The sequence below is a fragment of the Carcharhinus amblyrhynchos genome, unplaced genomic scaffold (assembly GCF_965287045.1).
Source record: "Carcharhinus amblyrhynchos unplaced genomic scaffold, sCarAmb.v2.hapA scaffold_38, whole genome shotgun sequence".
Lineage (NCBI taxonomy): Eukaryota > Metazoa > Chordata > Chondrichthyes > Carcharhiniformes > Carcharhinidae > Carcharhinus > Carcharhinus amblyrhynchos.
The window spans coordinates 3086874-3112202 of NW_027649779.1; the positions used below are offsets into that span (position 1 = coordinate 3086874).

General features: G+C 43.3%; 12 non-coding genes across 12 annotated transcripts; 3 read left to right on the forward strand and 9 right to left on the reverse strand.

The window, feature by feature from the left end:
• Nucleotides 1-406: 406 nt before the first annotated feature.
• Nucleotides 407-501, reverse strand: trnai-uau (transfer RNA isoleucine (anticodon UAU)). Its single transcript has 2 exons — nucleotides 464-501; nucleotides 407-442 (listed from the first exon to the last, which is right to left on the reverse strand). It is a non-coding gene; the product is annotated as a tRNA-Ile (tRNA).
• Nucleotides 502-2175: 1674 nt separating this feature from the next.
• trnaq-cug (transfer RNA glutamine (anticodon CUG)) lies at nucleotides 2176-2247 on the forward strand. The gene has a single exon. It is a non-coding gene; the product is annotated as a tRNA-Gln (tRNA).
• Nucleotides 2248-3196: 949 nt separating this feature from the next.
• trnar-acg (transfer RNA arginine (anticodon ACG)) lies at nucleotides 3197-3269 on the reverse strand. Its single transcript has one exon. It is a non-coding gene; the product is annotated as a tRNA-Arg (tRNA).
• A 1373-nt stretch (nucleotides 3270-4642) lies between these two features.
• trnaf-gaa (transfer RNA phenylalanine (anticodon GAA)) lies at nucleotides 4643-4715 on the reverse strand. The gene has a single exon. It is a non-coding gene; the product is annotated as a tRNA-Phe (tRNA).
• A 903-nt stretch (nucleotides 4716-5618) lies between these two features.
• Nucleotides 5619-5691, forward strand: trnat-ugu (transfer RNA threonine (anticodon UGU)). Its single transcript has one exon. It is a non-coding gene; the product is annotated as a tRNA-Thr (tRNA).
• A 1803-nt stretch (nucleotides 5692-7494) lies between these two features.
• On the reverse strand, nucleotides 7495-7566 carry trnae-uuc (transfer RNA glutamic acid (anticodon UUC)). The gene has a single exon. It is a non-coding gene; the product is annotated as a tRNA-Glu (tRNA).
• A 1268-nt stretch (nucleotides 7567-8834) lies between these two features.
• trnav-cac (transfer RNA valine (anticodon CAC)) lies at nucleotides 8835-8907 on the reverse strand. The gene has a single exon. It is a non-coding gene; the product is annotated as a tRNA-Val (tRNA).
• A 420-nt stretch (nucleotides 8908-9327) lies between these two features.
• trnae-cuc (transfer RNA glutamic acid (anticodon CUC)) lies at nucleotides 9328-9399 on the reverse strand. The gene has a single exon. It is a non-coding gene; the product is annotated as a tRNA-Glu (tRNA).
• Nucleotides 9400-9958: 559 nt separating this feature from the next.
• trnan-auu (transfer RNA asparagine (anticodon AUU)) lies at nucleotides 9959-10033 on the reverse strand. Its single transcript has one exon. It is a non-coding gene; the product is annotated as a tRNA-Asn (tRNA).
• Nucleotides 10034-11617: 1584 nt separating this feature from the next.
• Nucleotides 11618-11691, reverse strand: trnan-guu (transfer RNA asparagine (anticodon GUU)). Its single transcript has one exon. It is a non-coding gene; the product is annotated as a tRNA-Asn (tRNA).
• A 430-nt stretch (nucleotides 11692-12121) lies between these two features.
• On the reverse strand, nucleotides 12122-12192 carry trnag-gcc (transfer RNA glycine (anticodon GCC)). Its single transcript has one exon. It is a non-coding gene; the product is annotated as a tRNA-Gly (tRNA).
• Nucleotides 12193-13254: 1062 nt separating this feature from the next.
• Nucleotides 13255-13326, forward strand: trnaq-cug (transfer RNA glutamine (anticodon CUG)). The gene has a single exon. It is a non-coding gene; the product is annotated as a tRNA-Gln (tRNA).
• Nucleotides 13327-25329: the final 12003 nt, after the last annotated feature.

Genomic DNA, 25329 nt, shown 5'->3' on the forward strand with positions numbered 1-25329 from the left:
ACCAAACTTCCGATAAGCATTCTCCAAGGCGGCCTTCAAGACACACGACAACACAGAATCTCTGATCAGAAACTGATAACCCAATTCCATATACATGAGAATGGCCTCAATCGTGATCTTGGGTTCATGTCACACGACTTTTCACCCCCACCATTTTTCCTGGGCTTGCAAAATCCTACAAACTGGCCAGGCGTGAGACAATCCCACTCTCCATTCGCATTTACTGCACCCGAAATGAATGATTTCGTGAATCATGATTTTTTTCCAACAATAGACAGCAGTTTCATGCTCATCAATGCATTTCTATTCCGATCTTATTTGTTGTATTCAAATTCCACGACCGTTCTGGTGATTCCCAGATGGTCGAGGGATTAGACCACTGAACGATCCGCTCACCTAAAACGGATGCTCCAGGTGAGGGTCGAACTCACAACCTCGGCATAGCCCGCTGGCTGTACTGCTGTATAAGTACCGCGCGCTAACCGATTGCGCCACTGGAGCACTGCGCTCTAGCTATTTTTGCCAGGTTATTAAAGGCTGCCGCAGCGTTACCTCCGTTAATAACCGCTATTCGAGGCCACATTTCAGACCGGGAAACAAACCCATCAATGATTCTCTTTTCTGCGGCTCCACAGTGAGTGAGACAGGGAGAAGCAGCAGGATTATATCCCGCAGTCTCCAATCGCCAGCAGAAAGCGGCGACTGCAGCTTCAATCAGCGGGTTACTGCCCATCCCCGGGACACAAGTTCCAAACCCGTTCAAACCTCCCCACACACCGAACACAAGCTCAGCAAAACGCAGATAGATTATATCCCGCTCACTGAACCTTCGAGTAGCATTTACACAACACCCGAGTGATTCACAAACAAAATTCACAACAACTTTCCAAAGCTTTTCAGTGATAAATTCCTCCATTTGGTTGAAAAGCTGAGTGTTGGGAATCTGGAAATGAGCACCATGGGATTTGTGTTATCCAGTGACTTGTTTCCCAGGGTGAGCCTCAGGTTTTTAATTTCATTTGTGTTGTATATTGAAGTGAATCTTATATCAAAATTAGAAGAAAACAAGAGAACTATTAAATCTTGGAAGAAATCCTGAGGGAAATGGATCACAATATTTGGAAGGAGGTGCAGCTGTGAATGGTATTATTGATGATTGAGTGGAAAGCATTGGATCGTTGGGCTACTGGTGGTCGGTTCCCTTCCCTGCCGTTGAATTCCTCCCTGTGATAAGAGACACGAATTTATTTTACCTGCCCTTTCATAAGAGAAATGGAATAACCAACACACTACAGCAGTGCTGCAGGATCAACGGAACTAAACAGACTTGTATAGAATTGTAAACAGTGCCGTCATGCTGCAGTTCTGGAATAGGTTTTGCAGAAATTGAATTGTGGTCAATGACACACTAGTTTAGAATATAATTAGCAGCTGCTGTCTCAGTCTCTGTGGCGTAATTGGTCAGCGCATTCGGCTGTTAACCGAAAGGTTGGTGGTTGGGGACGACCTCTTCGTATTTTCTCACCAACGGCAAACACTTACCTGTTGGCAAAGGGTCAGTGGGTGCTCATAATAAAAAATCGCTCTCAACTGTTCCCGACTGGACTGTTATCGGGTGTTACCAACATTATTTAATGACAACTGACTTCAAACATATTGCACATAACATTATAGACATACTTCCATTATACCATTAAACTTAAAAAGAAAACAATTGAAACATGAACTTGTGGCTGAGCATTTGTTCCTATTCCACATCCCTACTTCCTTTCATTCCTGGAATGATCATAAATCTGTCTAACCCAAACTGAAATGTGTTCAATGATGGAACATCAGAACCTGCTGGAGTAGAGAATTCCCAAGATTCACCAGCCTTTGAGTGAAGCAATTTCTCCTCATTGCTGTCCTAAATCATCAGCGCCTTATCCTGAGATTGTGTCCCCGTGTTTCAGATTCCCGGATCAGGAGAACTAATGTTTCAGTTTTGTAATACTATTTATTGTTTCTCGTTAAAGATGTTGAGATTTTCCAGCATTTTTATAGGAGGAACCAGTAAGGGCAATGCGAGTATGAATGGGTGTTGGCCATTGAGGGGATTGCTCAACGGGATTTACATTTCTCTCTGCTATTCAAGTTGGCAGAAATATTGAACGAGGATTTTCGGTGCGCCTGTGTGGTTCCGTGGTGTAATGGTGAGCACTCTGGACTCTGAATCCAGCGATCCGAGTTCAAATCTCGGCGAGGCCTTGTTTTCACATGCAGATGGTTGATTTGCTGAAGAGTGTTTTGTTTAAATGTATCACAAAGCACCAATCGAGAGGACAATTTGTCAGCCAGTTCAATTGGTCTGACAATGCACAGACTGATAATCCTCTGGTTCCAGGTGTCTGCAACGTCAGTGCTTTTCGTTTTTTTGCTGCTCTTTAATTCCTCTGTTGGAAAATAAAAAGAAGCGGTTTGTGTCGCATAATAGCAATTCGACTCGAGTCTGGCAATTATTGAGCAAGTGTGTGTGTGTGAGCGTGAGAGAGAGAGATAGAGAGTGTGTAGGTGTGTGTGCATGTGTGATGTCCCCGACTTGCCCCAAATTTTATAAATTGCCGCTCCCCCTATAACCTTGCCCTAATCTAGTTCACCTCGATTAAATCACTCCTCAATCTCCTCTCCAATGGACAACAATCCCAGCATCACAAACCAGAAACTTCTGGCTAATTTGAACTTTTCAGAATAAAACTTGCTCCGAAGAAATTCCTCCATCTGTTTTAACTGAAATTTGTCAGCTTAAAAAAAATCTCTGTATTTTGCTTCTTAAAATTAAACATGCTTAAAATAAATTCTTCAACAGATTTCATCAACTTTTTTAGAAACTATTTTCACCATTCTGAAAAATGTAATGTTTCCATGTTTATTTTTCGAGAAATTTCCAACTTTTAAAAGGTAGCTTAAGCTTGCTGACGTATTTTTCCCAAATACTTTAACGAGAATTTTTCATTTAAAAAAGAAACATTTTTCTTTCAAAAGAAAAGTTTTTTCTTTTTTTTGTCAACATTGTTTTTTTGAAAAATAAGTAGCTAAGATAAATATCTTCACAGAAGCTGATTGCATTTGGTCAACATTTCCCTGAATTGGTCTAAAATTAATGAAAAAATATTTTTCATCAACACGAACATGGAGTTTTTGAAGTAAAGTATCATAACGAGCCAGCCAGGAGTCGAACCTGGAATCTTCTGATCCGTAGTCAGACGCGTTATCCATTGCGCCACTGGCCCACAGCAAAACCACCTGCAGCACTATTTACATATCCGTCCGAAGCTTCAAAATTGGCGGAAACATGGTCAAAACATATTCGATTTAGTGAGGAAATCTTACATAATTGAAATTTGCTATTCTCACTCGCAGTCATTCTACTTTGCCTTGAATTGAGTTAACCTGCTGTGTTGGAATTCGAACCCTGGTTCTCAAAGCGTCATTTGCTTCTCTGCGTTATCAATCCAGCGTCAACAACATGAGTGGAAACAGCACCCAGTGAATCCACTATTGAATATTACCTGAACACAGATCTTACAATCATATGACATTGGCTCTTACTTCAGCCTCAAAATACATTCAGGAAAAGACAAAAGTGCTGAAAATTCATGACAACACAGAGCAGGAAAGAAGATAGACCTATTCTCACTCAGCACACATTTTATCAGTTCGTTCAGTGGCTAAAAGAGCAAGTCAGAGGCTGGGAATCCTGCAGGAGTAACTTTCCTCCTGACTCCCAAAAAACATCGAACATAGAACAGTACATCACATTACAGGTCATTCGTCCCACGATGTTGTGCTGAGCTTTGTCCGAACCCAAGGTCAAGATCAAGATCAAGCTATCCCACTCCCTATCATTCTGGAGTGCTCCATGTGCCGACCCAATAACCGCTTGTAAGTTCCGAAAGTGTCCGACTCCACTATCACAGCAGTGAGTCCATTCCACACCCCAACCACTTTCTGAGTAAAGAACATACCTCGGACATCCCTCCTATATGAACCTATTAGCGATGCCCCCGAGTGGTAGCTACATCCACTCCAGGAAATAGTCCCTGAATCAGTGGAACAGTCCACCATCGACGTGGCACAAGTCAGGAGTGCGATAGAATGTTCCCCACTTGTCTGCATGATGCAAGAATCCACCAAAGGCACCTTAGACAGCACCTTCCAAACACAAGACCACTTCCACCCGGCAGCACCCCCGCTCCCCTCCAACACCACACAGACAACAGCATCACCAAGCCTCTCAGCATTCTGTGTGGCGCCAATGTTATTTGCCATTTGTCAGCTCCGAACATAAACATAAAGTAGCCGACTGCGGACTTTCGAAATCTGAAATAAAAACAGAAAATACTGGGTAACGTCGGTACGTTTGGCACTATCTGTGGAGCGGGAATCAGAACTAACTTGTCCTGCCCAAGATGGGTGTGGGCGCCCGCCATGTGGGTGTCCGAGAGGGCTCTTACCCGTGCTCTTAAACTCTGCCTTTTTACGGAGCCAGTCAGCAGAAAGCCATTTGGTATTTGGTTTGTTGCAGCTTGTGTGAACTGATGTTTGAAGACAGTGTGAGGCAAAATGTACTACCAATTAGCACAGAAAACCAGCAAGGTGATCCTGCCGAAACCCGGGACTCAACCAGGGCCCTTTAGATCTTCAGTCTAACGCTCTCCCAACTGAGCTATTTCGGCTGGCGTGTAAGTTTGAAGCTTTCGTTTCCCAGATATCTAAGACAGCAATGATTTCTGCCCATTCGTTAATACATCATTTTCATCTTCAAATAATCTCAACCAAATGTCCTCAGTGATAAAAACAAATTATTGCGGATGGGAAAACAGGAAATGCTCCAAAATCTCCCAATGTCTGACAGCACCTGTAAGGAGTGAAAAGGGCGGATGTTTCCAGTCCAGATGACACTTTATCAAACGGAGTTACACCGATCGAGAAGACAGACAGGAACACAGGCTGAATGACTGTCTGACAATACAAGCGACAGAATTGCAAGCATTGAGACTGCAATCCCTGCTCAGAGGATGGATTGGGACTTTCTAACTGAGGTTCAAATCCTGTAATTTTCACCTCCCGTCATTTCTCATCGTGACTTATTTTTGTTGAAAATTATTGGAAATAAAGCAATGGGTGCAGAGATGGTCAATTCATTACAAATCTCTTACATCAGCATCACTGAGGGTCCAGTGATCGGGATCGGCGCCGTGACGCGGTTTCGATTCCCAGTCACGGAGTGAATCATTTTTTGTTCAATTCTTTATTTAATGAAAACACGCCTCACAGCGTCTGTGAAGGGAACAACATCTAAATCTTCCAGCTGGATGAACTGGCATCGGAGCTGGAGAAGTCAGAGATGTAACACTAACGATAAACTCTGAAGAACATACATGCCAGATACACAACATACATGTCAGATACACACCCAACACACATGTCAAATCATGTCACTTTCAAGGTGTGTCTTTTAACTTTCTGCTCTCCACCTCAGACATTTCCACATTCATCAAAAACCCCCACCACAAACCCCATCCTTCTCCTCAATCCACTGATAATCTTACTAGTGCCGGAAGGTGCTCACAACATTTGGCTCCATAGCTCAGTGGTTAGAGCACTGGTCTTGTAAACCAGGGGTCGCGAGTTAAATTCTCGCTGGAGCCTCGACCCAAAGTTTAGCTAATACAAACCGTTGGAAAAAGGCAAATAGAGTGAGAGGCGAAACAGAGTCCTCTCATGAGTGGAGGGGCAGATTAGGTGCTAATTTGGAAAGCAAAACGATTTTCTTCTTCATGAAAAGAAATCGAAAGATCAGAACATATTTGACAAGCTGATAAATATAAATGTTGATATTAAGAATGGAATAGATGCGTTTGTACAAGGAATGTATAAAGTTAGCATGTAGGTGCAGCAGATATTTGGAAGGGAAATTACATTTTGTTCTCATTGCCGGCAGACTGGAGTTTAAAAATAACGAGGTGTTTCTGCTGCTACACAGGATTTTGTGGAAACCAGGTTGAATATTCTGCGCAGATGTGACAGTCACATTTAAAAAGGGATATGCTTTGCATTAGAAACGGTAAAGAGAAGGTTCACCAGATTGTTCCCTGGGGTCAGTGAGTTGTCCTATGATGAAATACTCTGGAGTTTAGAAGAATAAGCGGTGATCTATTTAAACTTACACAGTTCTGATTCGGTTTGATAGGATGGAGGCTGAGAGATTTTCTTTTTCTCTGCTGGTCGGGAATCTAACCCCCTGCTGCACAGATCAGCGGCTGGTCATTTAGGGCTAAGATAAGGAGAAATTACTTCACTCAAAGGGCAAGAATCTTTGGTATTTTCTGTGCCTGACAGTTATGTACGCCCCATCATCGAGCACATTTAAGGTTGTGATGAACGGGTTTCTGATCTCTTGGAGAATTCAGGGATATGGGGAGCTGGTGGAAAACTACGTTGTATCCCAAGATCAGCCATGATGGTATTGAATGGTGGAAATCTCGATGGACCGAGTGGTCTGCTCCTCCTCCTATGATTCCTGTTAGAATAAAAACAGGAAGGACTGGAATTTCTCAGCAGGGTTTGCAATAAATGTGGAGTTAAGTTTCCGAGTTCAATATGATTCTTTTCAAACGAGTAACTGAGTGTGAATTATAACAAGTAGCACAACATCGAGATTGCAAACACTTCCAGTATCACTTCTATCTGTCTTTTTGAGCACACACTACTATCAGATATTTCAGATGGTGATTAACCATATTAGTCTGCACCGATAAACCCATTAAATTCTGTTGGAGACTGAACGAAATGCGAATAAATGCTCGGTGTCAAAATCGAACTTTCCCCTCAGTGCACTTTATTTCACAGAAAACATTTGAGGGTGAAATCAGAGCAGTGATAACATGTCTTTAACATCGAGGTTTGGATCATGTTGAGCAACAAACTGAAATCAAACAATTTCCCTTACCCGATACGAGAAAGCTTAACGAAAGTTTTTGCCCGCATTTGAACCGGGAACCTTTCGCGTGTGAGGCGAGTGTGATAACCACTACACTACAGAAACAGCTGGAAGCAGGGTAGAGCAAACCTGCCTGTCTGCAATGTTCAACGACGCTGTGTCGCTGCAGGTTCCGATGGTCAGACTGAGAGCCCATGTCACTGAATTCAGAAAGATAACCGTTACTTTCAATCTGATTGTACAACTTATCCCCAACATCAACATTTAAAAGCGTTCGTCTCGCAAATATCTAAGGGAGCAATGATTTCTGCCCATGCATTAATGCATCATTTTCATCTTTCTTCCAATAATCATCCGCATTTTGTATCCTGTCGCTCCCCTTTATTCTTTGTTCTTAAAATCTGATATTTCCAATTCAGATACAAAAGAGGAAATCTCCCTGATACTGATTCCGCCAGAACTGGTGCAGACCGGGAAGTAACACAGGATTGTTGTGCCGCAATAAATCTACATTCCCTGACCGGGAATCGAACCCGGGCCGCGGCGGTGAAAGCGCCGAATCCTAACCACTAGACCACCAGGGAAGCTGATAAACGCTTTATAAAATATTAATTTATCCATGAACCACCTGCCTTTTGTTTTGTTTCTGTCTTTTTATTCACCAAATACAAGTTTCTCCTTCAAATTGTCATGTTTATATCACACACAAGTGATATAAACTTGTGGCCACAGTGCAGATTCCAACAGGGAAGCTGGCAGTGACTTTCCCAATCAGCGGATCATCGTCATTTTAGCCTTTCTCTTCCTTCTCTTCCGTCACACAATAGGCAGGTTTCTCATTATAAAAACATACTCTGCTTATTTCCACACTTGACACCTGTCATCGAGCCCATGGTGGTGAAAACGATGGCGTTGCACCATTGGAACACCCGGGTTCCGCCATCACCAGCTCAGTGTTACCTTGTTACTCCGGGACCCGGCAGTCAGAGTGTTCTCCCACCCCCAGTAAGCCCCCAGAGTTCAGAAGCTGAGACATCTTCTTCAGAGCCTTCAGTCTATACTCGATGGAGACGAATATCACGCGAAGGCCATCTCCACGCCCCCGCTACTTCCCTTCAAAAAACAGAGCAACAGGAAATTTAGAAACGACGAGCTTAAGGACAGTTTAAATGATGGTGTCCCTTCAGTGCAGCTCATTGTGTTTCTAAAGTGAGATGATTTCTGTTTGTTACACAGTTCAGGCTGACCTAATTCAGAGAAGGATCAGGCTCAAACCTCCTGATGGCCTTTCCCAACTCCATTTCTTTAAACGAATTTCAGTAACATTTCCATTAAATAATATGATTGTGACCTACGACAACGTGGTTGTATGGCCGAGCGGTCTAAGGCTCCAATCTCCGTGGAGGTGTGGGTTCGAATCCCAACGCGAGCGAAATGGATTTAAACTTTGATCCTTACTGCTTTTGTAATATTGAATGCAGGAGTGTGCGCAGTGTCGTTTTCGTCAGGTGATTCTTCTGTGAAATGTGCGCCTTTTCCTCTAGTTCACTTACAGTATTACTTGTATCTGACTGTTTGAGCACACACTACAATCAGAAATTTCTGATGGTGAATAACCATATTCGTCTGCACCTATAAACCCATTAAATTCTGTTGGAGACTGAACGAGATGCGAATAAATGCTCGGTGTCAAAATCGAACTTCCCCGTCAGTGCACCTTATTTCACAGAAAGTATTTGAGGATGAAATCAGAGAAATGATAACATGTCTTTAACATCGAGGTTCGGATAATGTGCAGCAACAAACTGAAACCAAATAATCTCCCTTCCCCGACATAAGCAAGCTTAATGATTGTTTCTGCCCGGTTTCGAACCGGGGACCTTTCGCGTGTGAAGCGAACGTGATAACCACTACACTACAGAAACAACTGGAAACCTGACGGAGCAAATCAGCCTGTCTGCAATGTTCAACTGCGCTGTGTTGCTGCAGGTTCCGACGGTTAGACTGAGAGCCCATGTCACTGAATTCAGGAAGATAACCGTTACTTTCAATCTGATTGTACATCTTATCCCCAACATCAACATTTAAAAGCGTTCGTCTCGCAAATATCTAAGGGAGCAATGATTTCTACTCATTCATTAATGCATCATTTTCATCTTTCTTCGAATAATCTCAGCATTTGTATCATCAGCGCTTTGTAACCTGTCGCTCCCTTTTATCTTTGTTCTTTAAATATGACATTTCCAAATCAGATACTGAAGAGGAAATCTCCGTGACGCTGATTCCGACAGAACTGCTGCAGACCGGGAAGTAACTCAGGATTGTTATACAGCAATGAATCTAAATTCCCTGACCGGGAATCGAACCCGGGCCGCAGCGGTGAGAGCGCCGAATCCTAACCACTAGACCACCAGGGAAGCTGGCTAAATTTAAAATATTAATTTATCCATGCGCCACCTGCCTTTTGTTTTATTTCTACACGGGGACACAATCTCAGGATAAGGTGCTGATGATTCAGGACTGAGATGAGGAGAAATTGCTTCACTCAAAGGCTCGTGAATCTCGGGAATTCTCTACTCCAGAGGGTTCTGATGTTCCATCATTGAACACATTTCAGTTTGGGTTAGACAGATTTATGATCGATCCAGGAATGAATGGAAACAGGAATATGGAATTGGAACAAATACTCAGCCACAAGTTCATGTTTCAATTGTATTTTTTTTATGTTTAAAGGTATAATTACACATATATATGATATATATATGTAATGGTGTACAGATATATATATGTGTATATGTATATATAATGTTATATGTAATATGCTTGAAGCCAATCGTCATTAAATAATGTTGGTAATACCAGATAACAGTACAGCCGGGAACAATTCACAGCTATTTTTTATTGGCACCCACGGACCCATTGCCAACAGGCAACTGTTTAACCGTGAATGCTGATGGTGAGGAAATAGTAAAATTCCGCCCCTGGGTGGTCTCGAACCACCAACCTTTACGGTTAATAGCCAAACGCGCTGACCAATTGCGCCACAGAGACTGAAACAGCAGCGAAATATATTCAAAACCAGTTTGTGACCAGTCTTGTACAGTAATGCACTAGGCCATGTCTCTTTATATACTGCGTTTGACTCATTTGAATCATTATTGCAATAGACTTTGCAACTGTTTACACTACATTACTTGCCGCTTCATTTATTAATACATGTGGACATGCCATGATAAATGCTACAAATCATCGTCTCTGAACTATTATTACTTAGTCAAGAGGTCACTTACGTTACATTAGGCTCCATCTCAGATATTATTGTGCTCGGCTCTATGTCATGCACTACTGAACACACCCGTGTATCACTAATAAAGCAGACACTTCCTCACTAATTGTTTTTCTATCAAATGTGTCTAATAGATGGAATCGAACAAAGAGCGAGTGAGAAGAATAGATGGATATTAACTAAAAAGTGCAATATAATTGTGTGGATGAAATTGTGTTATAGATCAGAGTGAGTTAGGGCTCGAATTGTGCTGAAGTCAATAATTATAAGAAGGAACTATATTTACATATACACAGAACATATTATAGAGGCAGGGTTCGGCTGGATTTCTGAACGGACTAAGGAAAAAAATGAGCGCCGAAGAATGGAAAATCCAGCGAAAAAGAGACATGTGTCCGTTTATAATGAAATATTATTTGATAATGTCTGGATGATAAAATGGACAAATCTTTAAATCACAAAATGGTAAGTTTATACAATAATTAGCTGGTAATCGACATGTTCAGTAACCGGAAGGTAAATATGAATGCAAGTATTAAATTCGCTATCCTTTGGCCAGATTTCCCTGTGAATGTTACTGACAGGGATATTAATGCCATTGCTTTACTGATTGTTCCCTTTCCATGGAAACAGGGAAATAAATTTTCCTCAAATATCTCCTCAAACCTGCTGCACTAACCTTGTGAGTAAAGTGATACAACACCACCATCTGCTGGCGGACAACAGCGACTGCAGCTGTTACTGAAATATGAATATTGAATGATATTGTCCGAGATTGGAGTTTACAGAAGGATCTCGGCTGGCGTATTCGCCCTTTTTATAACCAGGCACCGCAGATAAATCGCGTTCTTCATTTCCCATTGGGAGATAATGTCTGGAGATTGAAGTTGGGATTATGTGAGACTTCAAACTGTACATTCGATGCAGTTATCAGAAGTTAATCAAATTCAGAATCTTAGTGGGTAAACATTGCTGCCCTCTGCAATTCGTTTGTCAGACATTTTCACCGTTTAGTCTTAAAAAAGGCACAAAGAATCAGACATTTACAGGGATGCACACACACACACACACACACACACACACACAGGTATTGGAGCCTACAGAGAAACAGGGGGGCATACACAGATTCAGGGACACATATAGATGTAGGGGCACACTAGATTCAGACGCAGACATATAGAGATCTTCGTAACTCGAAAGATGCAAGGGCACACACAGAATCAGAGGTATATTCAATGTCTCAGCTTGCACACTACCAAATTCTCTCTCGTAGTTCCAAACTTTTCAATGAGTTGAAGCAGGCAACTGTTTACCCGTGAATGCTGATAGAGAGAGAAATAGCAAAAATCCGTCCCTGGATGGCCTCGAACCACCAACCTTTCGGTTAACAGCCGAACGCGCTGACCAATTGCGCCACAGAGACTGAGACAACAACCGTTATGTATATTCTAAACTAGTGTGTCAATGACCACAATTCTATTTCTGAAAACCTGTTCCAGAACTGCAGCATGACCGCACTGTTTACAATTCTATACAAGTCTCTTTCGTTCCGTTGATCCTGCAGCACTGCTGTCGTGTGTTTCTCCTATGAACGGGCAGGTAAAATGAATCCATGTCTCTTATCACAGGGAGGAATTCAGCAGGAGGGAAGGGAACGAACCACCAGTAGCCCAAAGATCCAATACTTTCCACTCAATCATCAATAACACCATTCACAACTGCACCTCCTTCCGAATATTGTGATCTATTTCCCTCAGGATTTAGTTGCAAGACTTAATATTTCCCTTGTTTTCCCTCAATTTTGGCAGGAGATTCGCTTCAATATACAGAGTGAACGGAGAAAGAAGAAGCTTTGCATTGGCCGGGGATCGAACCCGGGCCTCCCGCGTGGCAGGTGGGAATTCTACCACTGAACCACCAATGCTGCTCTTGCTCGAGCTGCCCCCCCCCCATGCTCCCTCTTCCTTCACACTCAGCAGCATTGTAATTTCCTTACTTTGTCCTTTCATTCCCCAAATGCCCACAAATGCTCTCACTCAAATCTCACACGCAACATCGCACAAGCCTCTCATGCTGTTCAACACCTTCCTTTCATTCACAACCACATCTCAAACTTTCAACCTTCCTCCAAAACACATGCACTCTGCAACAGTCCCCCTCTCAACCAGCGTCATTCTCCCAAATATGCCTCTGCTTTCACCACATCAGTCTAAACACGCTTAAAACGTATTCAAATTATTTGCACACTGTCTCTTCCACTCAACTCATATCACTACAATACGCATCATGCCATTCTGCAAAAGCTTTAAGTTGCTACATTTCTTCAAAGCTGGTACCCAGTACGACACCAGGCCAAACTTCCACTTTCAACACTTGATAACACCTATATAGGGTTAGAAGTTAGCTCGGAATGAGTTAAAAAATAGGGCTTAGGAGAACTCGGAGGAGGCATGAGAAGTCCTTGGCAAGTCGGATAAAGGAAAACGCCAAAGCTTTTTACTCTTACGTTAAAAAATGCATTAAATCTTCAGAAATCGAGGCCAGTCTGCGACATTTGTAAGAACCAAATCCTAACCACGAGACCACCAGGATCCCATCTACCTGATTCTCCCAGATACTGGTTACAGGAATGTGCACAGCGCCGATTGTCCGCACTCACACACTCCTTCCTGTCTGTTAAGATTTGAAATTGTTCATATTTTCACATTGGCTTCCAGTGTGATGAAAGCAGAGCTGTGAAAAGCTGATGTTGTTCAGTGGATTTACTGCAGTAAGGTTTATGTCAGTTCGATGCAAACATTGGTGTTTGAATGTGGTCAGTTACAGTGAAATTTAATGCAGTGGAAAGTAGCCTACTCGCTTTTACAGAAGGAACCAGCAAGGGAAATATAAATATGAATAATTGTACAACGGGACTGATATTTCTCCCTGCTGTTCAAACTGGCACAAGTATTGATCCACGATTTTCAAGTTTCGCCATGTGCTGGGTTCTGTGGTGTAATGGTGAGCACTCTGGACTCTGAATTCAGCGATCTGAGTTCAAATCTCGGTAGAACCTTGTTTTAATTTGCAAATACAGATGATGGATTTGCTGAAGGGCGTTTCGTTTAAGTTTATCACCAAATCCTAATCGAGAGGAGAATTTGACAGCCCGTTCAACTGCTGTTACTCAATTCAAGGGCAATTAGGATTGGTAGTAAATGAATAAAGACAATCTCAATAATGGACCTTTTCCTCACAAGTGAAAGCAAACTTTCTGACAGTTCTTGTGCCTGAAACTTTCGAAACATCGAGCTAATATGTAACAACTATCCTAATGACCACATGTGGGTCAGTGGCGCAATGGGCAACGCGTCTGACTCCGGATCAGAAAATTCCAGCGTCGACTCCTGGTTGCCTCAGTCCAAACCTTTAAAAGGTGTTCATAAATTCCTTGTTACTTTCGATGAAAAAAGTATTTAATATCTTTATACTTATTCTGACAAATGTTGGCAAGCATATTTTCAGCTTCTCTGGAGAAAGTAATGTTAGGAGATTGCTAATGAACAGCAACCGACTATTTTACGTTATTTTTTTCGGAAAAAAAAATCATTCAATAAGATTAGGATATTAAATAAATGCTAACCTCAAATACACTTTGGACAAAATTCAACATGTCTTTGAGAATTTACACAATTTTGTCAATTTTTTCATAAAATTCAGCATTTCTGATTTTGGAGAAAGCTTTTGAAGCTGAGGTCAGTGCAAAGATAATATGTCTGTAACATCGAGTTTCTGATAATATTCAGCACCAAACTGAAATCATACAGACTTCCCTCACCCGAGCATGTTTCAGATGTTGATTAACTATGTTAGTCTGCACCTAAACCTATTAAATTGTCTTGAAGATTGGATGACTTGCTGATATGTGCAGGTGTCAAAATAGGAAAGTTTCTTTCCTGGCAATGCATCAAACAATTTATCATTTCTTATTTGACACAAAGCATTTGAGGCCGAGGCCAGAGCGAAGATACTATGGGTGTAACATCGAAATTCAGATAATGTTCAGGAACAAAATGGCCCGGCCGATGAAGGCATGCTTTAAGGTGCGAGGGGCAAGGTTTAAAGGAGATGGACATGGCAGATTGTTTGCACAGAGAGTAGTGGGTTCCTGGAACTCGCTGCCTGGGAGAGATAGTAGAAGCGGATGCAGTTGTGACTTTTAAGTTACTTGAGAAGTACATGAATAGGATGGAAATAGAGGGATATGGTCCCGGAAGGATAGGGGGTTTTAGTTAAGTCGGACAGCATGATCAGTGAAGGTTTGAAGGGCCGAATGGCATGTCCCTCTGCTGTAATTTTCTCTGTTCTTTGTACTGCCATTTTTCGTTCCCCAAAACTGACCTTCAGACCCTGTAGCTCTATATTTAACCATTCCATCTCTGACATCTTCTCCAGTCACACAACCCTGTGAGGTGTCTGTACTGATCTTATTGTGGCATCATGAGCGTTCCACATACAACATGACTTGTATCTATAAATTCACATCTTGAACATTTCAATTGAAATTTCAAGGCGAGCAGAGCCTTTTGAGCAGAATGGTTCAGATTCCCATCCCCTTTAATGTGAACAAGTTGTTTCTGATTTCCCTACAGAGCTTGTCTATTAAACAATGACTGAACACAGGGGGGTGAATGTGAGAAGCTGAAGTTTCCAGTTGAAGAGGTTCCCAGGGTCTCTGAGCAGCAGAACTGGGGAAGCCTTTGGGCAGAGACTGCGCTGCTGCTATTTTCCTTCCTGGCCACCGGGGGTCGCTGTAACACGCCCGGGCGCTGCTCCGCCCAGTGTCACCTCTTGCCCACTCCGGCCCGGCCGCTGCTCGTTGGCGGAACATCCGGGTCATGTAGAGAGGCGGGGCCAGCCGCCATATTGCCGTGACGTCACCATCAGCCCCTCCCCCCCGTCGAGGAAAAAGCGACGGTTCAGAAATGTAGAAAGTGAGAGAAATTCCCACCCGGAAATCCCGCCCGGAGCGGAATTAAAATTAAATAAAATACATATTTTTATAAAGAGGCAGGTGGCGGAACCGCGCATGTGCTGTAGTATTTTCCCAGAGCGCACCGCGCGGGTGTGATTGAAAAAAAGACGCAATAAAAAAAACGATTTTCCCGAATGGAGAAGGAACCGAAAGTCTGGCGGGTGAGGATTTGAATAATAATCATCAAGATTCAAAATATTAAAAGATTCAAATGGAACTGCCTGGGCGCATGTGCAGGAGGGGAATTCAACCAAAGTGCAGCGCGCGGGACGCCGTCTCCCTTGGCAACGCAACATGGCCGCTGGCCGTCTCCCCTGGCAACGCAAGATGGCCGCCGGCGGTGAGTGATTGTGGCGCAGGCGCAGTGAGGTCTGCCTGCAGCCCATTGTCCAGATTGCCCCCCAGTGGATGTGGTGGGGATGGTGCAGCAGATGGAGCAACAATCCCAGTTTCAATGGGGGGAGAGAAGCTGCAATGCTGCTCCCTGTTGTTCACTCCTCTCCCCAGTCTCAGCATTGCAGAGTGTTTAAACAAGAGGGTGCATTGTCACGGCAGCACCTTGACCTGCAGTTTAAGTTTATTTATCAGTGTCACTAATAAGTGGGCTTACATTAACACTGCAATGAAGTTACTGTGAGAATTACCCTAGTCTCCACATTCCTGTTGGGGTAACAATGAGGGAGAATTTAAGCACGGCCCAATGCCCCCTAACCCAGCACGTCTTTCAGACTGGGGAAGGAAACCCACACAGACACGGGGACAACTTGCAAATGACCCACAGGTCCCTGGCACAGTGAGGCTGCAGTGTTAACCACTGTACCACCATGCTGACACTGGGGCAAATGTATTTCGGGGGAACACGGGGCAGGTGGGGGTATCGCTAACTCAATTTGATGAGGGGGGGGGGCACATCAGGAAAAATCAGCATTCTCTCAAAACATCCTTCCATTTTTCCTCTCGTTTCTTGTTAAAAACCAGCTCACTCCTCCATCCCACCCATCAATAGGGCTAACAGAAAGCATTGTCTGTATTTGGCTGTGTGTAGGTGCATCCGTGCATATGATTTTGGAAACTCTGCTTGTGTGTGGCTGTGACTGTTTGTTTATCTGAGTGTGTGTATTTACCTGAGAGGTGGTGTGTGTGTGTGTATGTGTGTCTGAGTTTGTCTGAACATTTGTGTCTGCTCTGTGAGTGTCTGTGTTTCTGTGTCCTTATTTGAGTGTCTTTATATTTGTGTTGTCTGTGAGTGTGTGTGTCGGTGTTTGTTTGTCAGTGTGTATCAGCGCGCGTTCATGTGTGTGTTTATCTGACAGCGTGTGTATCTGTGTGTGTGTGTGTGCATGTGTGCGTTTATGTCTGTGCCTGATTTTGCCTGAGACAATCTGCCTGTCTTTGTCCATGTCTGTGTTTGTGTGTGTGTTTTTTCTGTCAGCTTTTGTCTGAGAGAGTTTGCGTTGTTTGAGTGTGTGTGCACATGTCTGAGTTTGCGTTTTTCTGACTGCGTGCTTGTTTGAGTGTGTGTATGTGCGTGTGTGAAAGTATGTGTGCGTGAGAGAGAGAGACTGTGTGTGTGTGTATGTGTGTGTGAGAAAGAGAGAGAGGGATTGCCTACTATACTCCATGACTGTAAGGTTCTGGTCTTACTTGCACTGAAGCACTTATAGTAGCTCCGGCTCATCGCATGTTCACTTTTCCATTAACTCTTTCAGCGCTGAGCCGTGAGTTCAAATCTATAGCACACATCAGAACAGATTAATTTCCATGTCCTGAAACCATCGAATCTGCCCAGTATGTGTTTTTTTCTCTCCTTTTGGTCTCTGCAGTTGTAATTTTGGTTCTTGCTGTTTGCAGCTGAATGTTTGAGTTGTATTAATTTCTGCACCTCTGATTACCCAGGGGAAAAACAGTGAGAATCGTGACATCGTCCTGTTCCCGCTGTGCAATGGGCAGTCAGCAGGGGGCGGACGTAAGGCACATCTGGACACTGAAACAGGAATGTTCATGTGTTCATATAGGTTGCTCAATAATTAATTTAAACTTGAATAACATATTTGGAAGGTCGAGATCGCAGGACAGTGATCACGTCACTGAACTGTCCCAAACTAATATTATGGACATACGGGTTCAATTCAATTCCCCACACAACACCCTCAGTGAATCCAATGCAACTTGAATTTTTGAATTCAAAAATAACTTTTGAGTCACAGATAGGCTTACATTAATACTGCAATAATGTCGCAGTGAAAATCCTCGAGTCGACGCCCGTTCGAGTACATTGATGTAGAAGTTAGCATGGTCAATGCACCTAACCAGAACATCTTTCATACCGTGGGAGCAAATCGGAGCACCCGCAGTAAACCTAAGCAGACACGGGGACAAAATGCAGATTCCGCACAGACAGTGACCCAAGCCAGGAATCTAAATAGGGTGCCTGGTGTTATGATGCAGCAATGCTAATCACTATGTCAGTGCGCCGCCAATCTGGGTATAGAGAGGAGTGCGAGGATGAACATACTTGTTATTGATGGGGTGCACCAGTAGTTCACCAGACTGATTCTGGGATGTAAACATTGTCCATTGAGGTGAGATTGGTGCGTGTATTGAACTAAGTTCTGAAGAATGGGTGATCTCATTGAAAGATAGACAATTCTGATAATTCCAGGATTATGACCTATCAGTACTGAAGGAACGGCTGATATATTTCCAAGTCGGGATGGTGAGTGTTTTGAAGGGTGAATCTCCTATTGATGTTGTTCCCAGGTATCTGCTGCCCTTGTGATTTTGCCGTGGTAGTGGTTGTGGCTTGGGAAAATATTGTCTACTGCACTGGACACACGAGTTGAAATCCCACCAACAGTGACAGGTGGGATTTAATCAAAGAAAGTGTAGAACTGAAAATTCGGCTGAATAATAGAGACCAGAATAAAACTGCCATCCGTTGTTGCAAAAGTACCTTGTGTGCACCAATACTGTGCCAATTCTCATTGGGGTTTGGAAGAAAATCGGGGTTATCATAGAAACGCATACAATTATGAATGGAATAGATAAGACAGAAGCATGGAGGCTGTTTCCACTGACGATGAAATTAGAACTAAGGGACAAGACTTCAAAATAAAGACGAAGGGATTTTGGATTGTGTTGAGGAGGAACCTCATCACCTAAATGGCTGTCAATCTGCATAAATCCCTGCCCAGTGAAACAGTTGAGGCTGCATCGTTAAACATTTTTAAGGCAAAGATAAATTTTTGAGCAGTAACGGAATTCAGGGTTATGGTGAGCGGGCGAGTAAGTGGAGTTGAATCCAGGAAAAAGATCAGCTATGTTTTTAATGAATGGCGGATCAGGCTCGGAGCGCCTGAAGGCCTATTCCTGCTTCTAGTTTTTATGTTCTTTCAGAAAGGAAATCTGCCTACAACCTGGACTGTGTGCGAGACAAGACCGAGAGAAATGTGGCCGACATTTACCTATCCTCTGAAATATTCATTTAGACAAGAGGCGAGAGGTTACAACAACCACATGGGGCAGAAGAATAAAAATAACTCTTCATCTCTTACATCTTCCAGCCCTCATAACAAAGACATCAGTCTGAAACCTGAACTCGGTTTCTCACTTGCACAGTTACTGACTGGCTTAATGCAGGCAGCGTTTCCTGTTTTTGTCTGAATTGCTGCACTTTGGCCTACGCTGGTTTCTTCCCTGAGAAGAAATGTGTGGCTCATTTCGAGAATTCCAACTCACAGCCTGTTTTGATCCTCGCTCTCCCTGCCTACGAGTCCCTCCTTATCCTGCTGCAATGTTCCAGTGAAGCCCCAAGGACACGTTTTAAAAAAAGGGGGTCACACATTTAGGAGAGAGGAGAGTGGGAAGGTTTTCCTCTCAGAGGGTCATGTGTCCCTCAGAAGGCAGTGGAAGCAGTCTTTCAATATTTTTAAAGGCAGAAGGAGCTAGATTTTTGGTAAACAAGAAGGGTGAAATGTGATTAGGGTTGGCAGAAGCTTATAATAAGATCAGCCACAATCTTGTTTACTGGCAGAGCAGGGAGAGAGAGGCCAAGTGACAAACTGCTATTTCTCAGTAGCCTGTATGTTACTGTATACATATTAAACTTTCATGGTGTCTTAGTAAGGAGCATGTGTAAGAGATGTAGCAAGAACTGTTCATGAAATCGATGATGAGCAAGTCGGGTTTACATCGCCAACTGTTCGGCTCTGGGATTCATTGTTTCAAAGACCAGAGTAAACATTTTCTGGGGTGACTTTCAAAACAGAATGATTACAGAATCGAAAATATAACATGCAGAGGGACATGTGTCAACGGCAAATGCAGTCGGGCATTTTTTTTTAGCTCATTGAGATAGCAAACATGTGCTTATTAGGCCGAATTGTCTCGTTCTTTAATGTATAAGCCTAATGAGTGACAGGATTGACTGGAGTGTAACACTTTCATTTGATTCATTAATGATTTCTGCCTGAAGAATCGGCTAAACAGAACCTTGATAATTCTTAGATTCTTTCCCAATCATTTTCATTCATTTGTCTATGAGTGTTGTTTGAAAAGCCAAAAGTTGTTACTGGTCCGAAACACAAATTACTGCGGATTCGTTAATCCAAAACAAAAAAAAAACGAACATTCTGGAACATCTCAGTGGGTCTAACAGTATCTGCGGAGAAAAAATAGAACCAAAGTTTGGAGTCTCGATGACAATTCGTCAGGGTAATCCAGACTCGAAACGTTAACACGATTCTCTCTTCACAGATGATGTCAGAGCTGCAGAACTGTTCCAGCATTTTCTGGTTTTGTGTTGCTCTTTCTAATTGCCCTTGAACAGTGTGCATGTCTGAGTGTGATCTTTTCTGTGTGCTTGTTTGTTTGAGTATGTGTATGTGCGTGTGTGAAAGTATGTGTGCGTGAGAGAGAGAGAGAGAGAGTGTGTGTGTGTGTGTGTGTGTGTGGGCAATCCCTCTCTCTCTCTCTCTCTCTCTCACACACACACACACACACTCATGCACACATACTTTCAGACACACACATACACAGACTCAAACAAACAAGCACACAGAAAAACTTACACTCAGACATGCACACACACTCAGACAACGCAAACTCTCAGACAAAAGCTGAAACACACACACACAAACACAGACATGGACAAAGACAGGCAGATTGTCTCAGGCAAAATGACACACAGACATAAACGCACGCATGCACACACACACACACACACACAGATACACAAAGATACGCACACACACACACAGATTCACACACACACACACACACACATAGATACACACGCTTTCAGATATTGTTTGCTAATGGCCATCTCAGATCATTGTTCACAGTCAACCAGGGGACGGAATAGTGTGGTGATATTATCTCTAGAGTAACAATCCAAAAACTCAGCCAATCTTCTGGGATCCAGTGCTTGAAACACAATTCAATTTCAAAAAAACCCTTAAAATTTTGTATCTACTGATGACAGTGAAATCTTTGTCAATTGTCAGAGAGAAAATAACATCTTGGGCACTATGTCCTTTAGGGAAGGAAATCTGCCGTGTTTACCAGGTTAGGCCAACACGTGAGTCTAGAGCCACATCAATGTGGTTGACTGTCAACTGCCCTCCAAGGGCAACTGGAGATGGGCAATAAACGCCCATGTTCCATGAATGAATAAAAATGTTGTGTGTCAGGAGTCACATGAAGGGCAGACTGTGTAAAGAACACAGATTGTCTTGCTTAAGACGCTCCACTTGAGTGGGGACTTGGGACGAGGTGATACGAGGAAAGATCGGACAGAGTCCAATGGAGTACAGAAGATTGGTTAATGATTTTTTGAAACACATATGATCTTTTGGAGGAGTGTGGGGGGTGTGGGGGTCGGAAGGGTGATGGGGGCAGCGGTGTGAGAGTGGAAGCTGACGGAATGTTTAACCTTCGCGGGACAGATTGGAAAGGGAGCGAATAAAATAATTGTTTCTCCTTTCAGAGACCTGTGTGCCTTTGGAACTGCCTTCTGCAGAAATCTCCTGCAGCTTCAGTCGCTGGGAAAGTCTCTGAAAAGATTCAGGCTTGTCGACAGTTGGCAACACCTGGCCTCTCACCACTCCCCCCGGCTCTGACTAACTGCCATCTCGCTGCTGGAGTTTCCAGTCCCGGGTGATTAAACCACAAGTTGTGATCTTTGAACAAGCTGAGAGGCTCAGCGACCTGTTGAGTGAAACCGCACACTCGGAGGACTTCTTTCTGCCGTTGGTCGCCTTGTCAACCAGACTCTGGTTCCCCCAATCAGCAGTGAACGCATGTATCATTACATCTCAACAGTTTCTATCAAAATAAGCAACCCAAAGGCGATTAACCCTCCTGCTGCCAAGCAGTAAAAGAAAATAAACACCTGATAGGATTGTCAGAGCATGAACTTCGGGACTGGGAATGTAATTTGTGTCATTGCTGTAAGAGAGCTGGATCGTTCCTCTTAAAATACCAAGTACAGGTTGAGCGGTCACACTAAAGTTTATTGGGTTTGATGCGAGGGGGAACGGCCTCTGGGCAAGTCATCCAGAGTCCTAAGCACAGTGATTAGCTCTGTAGTGCCAGAGACACTGGTTCGAATCCAGCCTTGGGTAGCTGCCTGTGTTAAATTTGCACGTTCTCCCCGTTTCTGCATCGGTTTTATTCGGATGCTCTAGTCTCCTACCTCAGTCCAAGGATGTGCAGGCTGGGTGTATTGGCCTTGCTAAAATGCACCTTTGTGTCCCACAGATGTACAGGATTGACCGTGGGCAGAGGGGAGGGTCTGGATTGATTTCTCTTTCAGAGAGTCAGTGCAGACTCGATGGAAAGAATGGCCTCTTTCTGCAATGTATTGTTTCTACGATTCTATTTTAACACGGACACAAAACCCATCATGATAAATTGTTCCCCCCTCCCCCTTCAGGGATGTTATAACGGCATCTTATAATGGCATGGTGATTAATCCAGAAAGCCAGAGCTAATGCTTTGAGCATACATGAGGATTGAATTCCAGCCATGGCAGTTAGAGAAACCTGAATTCAATAAAAACAATCTGGAATTCAACAATCGAACCATGAGTCAATTGTTATTAAAACCCATCTGGTTCACTACATGAGACTTCATCACCACGGTCAATGCAAGCCATACGGTTCAATGGTGATTCGGGATGGGAAATACATTCTGGCCCTGCCCACAATGCACTTATCAATGAGTGAAGTAACAAATACATTGTGTGTGGGAGTCACTGTCCTGGCCAACATTTATAGCCCATCCCTAATGACCAGAATTACCACTGCAGCCGATGAAGGTAAACCAGGCACAGGAGGAACGTTCCTCTTTGGGTGTTGGGGGCATTTTGGGATTGTTCTCCCTTTCCCAGCCTGGTGCAGTTAGCTCCTCAATTCCCTCATTCCTATTAGGAAGCTTCCCCTCTCCCAATACCTTAATCCCCATTGTTTTTCGTTGTTATATTTTTAGACGGGTGGGGGAGGGGAGGGGCTGGGGGGGAGGGGGTGGAGACGGCAGCATAATGATAAGACCACCAAAACAAAACATTTCTGAATGGAGGGCTGTGACAAGGGCTTTCCTCAGGGTTACTGCTGGGACCATTGCTATAAATGATTGGAAGAAAATGTAACTGAATTGATTAATAAGTTTGAAAACAGCACAAAGGTTTGTAGATTTGCCGATAGTGATGAGGAAACAGCAGGATATATATCAGTTGGAGGCTTGACTAAAGGGATAGCAGATGGAGTTTAATCTGGACAAATGTGAGATGATGCATTTTGGAAGCTTTAAAACAGCTAGGAAATATACAGTAAATGGCACAACCCTTAAGAGTATTGATAGGCAGAGGGATCTGGATGTACAGGTACACAGGTCACTGAAAGTGGCAATGCAGGTGGAGAAGGTAGTCAAGAAGGCATACGGCATGTTTGCCTTCATTGGCCAGGGCATGAGTTGAAAAATTGGCCAGTCATTTTGCAGCCTTGCAGAAGATTAGTTAGGTTGCACTTGGAACATAGTGATCAATTCTGGTCGCCACACTACCAGAAGAATGTGAATGCTTTGGAGAGGGTACAGAAAAGACTTACCAGCATGTTGCCTGGTATGGAGGGCATTAGCTATGAGGAGAGGTTGGAGAAATTTGGGTTGTTCTCACTGGAATGACAGAGGTTGAGGGGGTGTCCTGATAATTGGCTCCAAGATTATGAGAGGCATGGGCAGAAAGTATAGTCATAAGGTTTTTCCCAGGGTGGAAGAGTCAATTACTAGGGGGCATAGGTTTACGGTGTGAGCAGCAAGGTTTAAAGAAAATGTATGAGGCATGTTTTTTACACAAAAGGTGGTTGGTGCCTGGAGCTCGCTGATGGGGGAGGTAGTGGAAGTGAACACAGTGGTGAGTTTTAAAGAGCGCCTTGATAAACACATGTATAGGATGGAAATAGAGGGAAATGCTCCCCAGAAGGGTTGGGGGTTTTAGTTCAATCGGGCATCATGGCTGGAGCAGGCTTGGAGGGCCGAAGTTCCAGTTCCTGTGCTGTAATTTTCTTTGTTCTTTGCACTGGAATGGCTATAGAGTGAAGGAACCTCAGCCCTGAGACCAGGGGTTCAAACCTGTGGACTTCCAATTGTTTCACTTCAAAAAATAAATTGGTTCCAATTGGTGGGATCTGCTATGGGGAGCCGGTATCCTCATGATGGGCCAAATGGCCACCATTTGTGCTGCGTGACGTCAAGTGCGCTCTGTTGACCAAACCATGTCTTGCCACCGCATTAACAAAGAGACAGAAGATATCCTTCAGTAAAGACTGCAGGTTTATTGAATATTAATAGCAATGCACATGACAAAAGAACAATGTTACAGATATGCACAAAGGTGTGATTAACGAACCAGAGGAGCATAAGACGGAGGAGCTGAAGTGACCATTCAGCCCCCCGGGTTTGTTTCGCCTTTCAATGAAATCATGGCTGGTTTGATATTATCCTCAACTCCACTTTACCAACTTATCCCCATAACTCTCGCTTCCCCTGACTGACCGGGTGATCTTAAATGTGTATGAATGTCCCATCTGTGAAATAATCTGAGTGTAATACCCTGATTTTAGGCTAAGCTAATGGCGAGATATTCAAAAACTCTTGTTGATCTTATTTGTGAAATGCAGTGTAATGATAAAACTCTGCACAGTGACACAGGGTGGCTCGATTATCTCTAAGGACCCGGATGTACAGGCTGGGGTTTGGTGCCTCCGTGACACTGGGAGGAAAATCTGGAGTCCGAGATTCAGTCCGGGAGTGAGAATATCACCTTGGCTACAATCTAAAAGCGGGTGGCATCCCACTAGCCGCCTGATATTCGCTCTGATCGACTTCCTTTGATTCAGAGAAGTAACTCCAGGCCGTCAAACTCACCCTTCCCTCCACTCGCTCTTGAAATACCAAAAAAAAACACAGAGACTAAAACTGAGTGGATCAGGTAATGGTCATTTTAAAACCAGCTTACCGACTCACCATTCAAATCTAACTACTGAGTTATTCAGTTTGATGAAAATCCGATCAGACCCTTGTTGATTAAATATATCTTACGCTCTGAAATTGCATGCAATAAAAATAGAACGTTTAAAGTAACTACCAGAATAAAACAAACAAAAGGGAACGGTGAGGTGCCATTAGCTAGATTGCCCTGTAAAGGGGCTGACACTGTCACTGTGGGCTGAGTGGCTGCTTTCTCTGCAACAGGATTGTACTATTCTAAGCAAAGAATATAAAAATCGAAGTTCTATATGCCCTAAAATTGAAAATGCTGTTTTCAAAAATGTCTCCGACACTAATGCAGGCAGAGACCATATAAATGTTAGCTCAACACTATTACTGAAATGCATAATTGAAATGTTTGTGCCGCATAAGCAGTAGAAATCACACAGAACCACGAGCTTCAAATCAAAATAACAGTGGGAAAAAGTTCCCGAAATGAGGATATTTAAAAGTTAAGCCGCCATTTAAAACAAGCGAGTTTGAATTGCTTGAAGTGGA